Raw genomic sequence first — 2,999 nt, forward strand, 5'->3', positions numbered from 1 at the left:
GCGTTTAAACTCGGGATCGGTTTTCAAACGGTGATCGTACTCGTGTTCCCACATTTCCACCACTTGGTATCCTTGCTGTTCTAACTTTAGGCGTCGCTGACAAGTGTCCTGGTACAAGTCTTCCATGGTTCGTTGCAAAAACTGATTTTTAGTGTCACGGTCAGGGTAGCAGACGGGACATCCGTGAAATAAGCAACCGTTAAACTCGTACACGATCTTGGGGTTTTCTAAGTCCCAGCCATCGACCGAATACGTTCCGATGGTCTTTTCGCCTCCTCCGTTGCGGGCATGCTGAATCCATTTGTCTTCCTTGTCGCACAAGTAATGTAACCAACGTAGGGCTTTGACCGAGTATTGACGCTTGACATAGTGGGTCGTTTGAGGACTGATGACAGCCACGGTGTTTTCAGGCATGAATCGTTGGCGGTACACTAAGGAACACGCTTTGGCAATGGTGCAAGCTTCTTTCAAAGGATCGACCCCTCCGTGTTCCATGAACAGTTCTCGAAATTTTCCACAGCAACGCCGTAAAATGTCCACGTCAGAACGACAATACTTTAGCATTTCTTCCTGAAAGTCGAAGGGGTCAGAGGCATGAGCCTGGTACCAAGCGTAGAAAGCTTCTCGTTGTTCGGTACGCATGTTGTCGGGGTCGTAATAGTGAGCCTCAGGCAAATGGGGTAGAACGGCATGTTGATTGGCTTCCGTATTGAAAAAGTGTGGAAAGTACCCTTTAGCCATTTCTGTCATTCCAAACGTTTTAGGCATTCGACTCAAAGGCATGGCCAAGTAACTCATCGAATCTTTAAACTGTACTTGTCCCACTTGCATGAAAATGATTTTGGCTCCGTTCAAAGTCACTTTAGGACGTTCGGTGCCTTGTTCCGTATAGTATCTGAGAAGAAACTGTCCATCGTATCCGGAGAAATTGTGAGCCATCACCGTGGCATGACGATGACAATCTCCGTAACGTTCGATGTCCTCTTGGCTCCACGTCTTGTCGATGGGGTCTAAGACCCATTGGGCAAAATCGGCTAACGTGTTTGTTCCCGGAAAGATTTTTTCACGTCCTCCAGGAATCTTGCTGCAGTGAGGGCAATGACTGAAGATAGGTTCTTGAATGCACTTCTCGCACGCTCGATGAGCCACGCAGAAATTAGGAATGTGAATGCCAGTCTCTTGCATGCATTCGAAATCGAAAAAGATGAAATTGCCTTTCTTCTTGTGACCGTCCTCTTTCTCTGGTGGGGGTTGGTATTTTTGCACGTAGCATTGGTGTTCCAAGTCCACGATGTGGTGACAAATGTGACATTTTTTCTTTCCTCGACATACGTGTGCCTTGGCATTATTGGTAAGTATGCCTTGTCCACAGGTAGGGCACAATCTCAGGAGTTGACAAGCACATTTCTTCTGTGAACCTTGTGTTTTCAAATGTTGTTGGTAACAGGTAGGACTGACAAACGTGCGCAAACAAGTCGAACAAGGCACTGGTCCTTCGCTCAGACAGGGTGGAGAGGCCAAACATCCTGGGCATTTCATTCCACAATGCTTGTGTTGCTCTCGATTGTTATAACCATAGTCACATTTCTCACAATAATAACTGTATCCCAGGAATCCAGTGATACTGGTAATGGTATCGAAATGGTCATCGTGATGATAGACATGAATGTATTTTCCGTCCTTAAAATCTTGGCCTCGAAACAACAGAGTTCCACGCATTTCTTGAGGGTGCACTTTCAAGGTGTAGCGTGGAGCTAGGGCATCTTGCAATTTTTGCATCTCAGGAATGCCACAGGGTGTGTCTTTGGACAGTCCGGCTTGTTGCAACAGGAGTTCTGCTTCATTTCGTTGTTTGGCTCGATCGCATCGTTGAATAGTTTTCCAGGTTCTTTTCCATTCTACCGTGTCGTTCTTGTTGGCATAGGTTCGTCCCACCACGATGGCACGGGCTAAACACATCTGGTCTTGAGGGTTGTTAATTCGGACGAGACTCTTTTTGGTGTTGCGAAGGTCGTCCACCAATAACATCTTTTTGCATCCAGTTCCTTGAGGAGGAGAGACGTGGGCCATTTTCAGTGTGGCTTTACCATCGGTGATGTCAAACTGGTCATTAGATTGTTGCACCTGTTGTATCTTGTCCATGACTTTGGAAGGGGTCAGTTCTGCGGGGCTGCTAAACTCGATCCAAACAGGGGATTTCAAACCGTCGTGATCTATGGATAGTGTCAAGCGATCGTCTTCTTTGGCTTGACATTGTCGCTTGAGTGCGGTGAGCAAAGAATCCCACATCTCGGTGATAAACCCTTCTGCTTTCTCCAAGGGTACGTCGGCCTTGAAATCTTTAAACTTCACCGTGTAGGTGTAAGCCGTGGTTCTAAATTTTCTAGAGGAGCGCTTTTCCGTCTCTCGAATGGAATAGTACTTTTCAGGGTTGACTAAGGGTGGTGAACTTGGTTTAGAGGGTTCGGATTCTGGTTCACTCATGTCCTCTTCAAAATCACTGGCATGAATTTGTGCCAAGATTTCAGCCCTGGTACAAGGCGATAGATCACGTTTCTGCCTCTTACTTTCTTCTTCTTCTTCTTTCTTCTCGAATGAATGGGATCGTTTCATCTTGAGTGCAAAACGTCAAATGACTCAAGTTTAAACACCACAGACTAATTTATAGTCTTGGCAAACCAGCGTATATAAAAAGGGTGTGTGTCTTGTCCTTTCACTATTCATTTCACTCTCAAGCCGAGCACAGCAATGGAAGAGACTACCCAGATGGAACGTTTCGTCAGAGCTTTGCGAGGGGTCATTAGAAAATTCTCTTCAGACCAGCCGACGGACTACTCTCCTTCCTTTCGAGATAAAAGTCAAGATACTTGCTATATCTGTCAGAAGAAAGGGCATTGGTCTTCAGAGTGTCCAGACCGTCAAAAAAGAAAAAAAAACAGGGGCTAAAAAAGACAAAAGTCAAGATACCTGTTATTATTGTCAAGAAAAAGGACATTGGT

The sequence above is a fragment of the Sinohyriopsis cumingii genome, chromosome 12 (assembly GCF_028554795.1).
Source record: "Sinohyriopsis cumingii isolate HCF-2022 chromosome 12, ASM2855479v2, whole genome shotgun sequence".
Classification (NCBI taxonomy): domain Eukaryota; kingdom Metazoa; phylum Mollusca; class Bivalvia; order Unionida; family Unionidae; genus Sinohyriopsis; species Sinohyriopsis cumingii.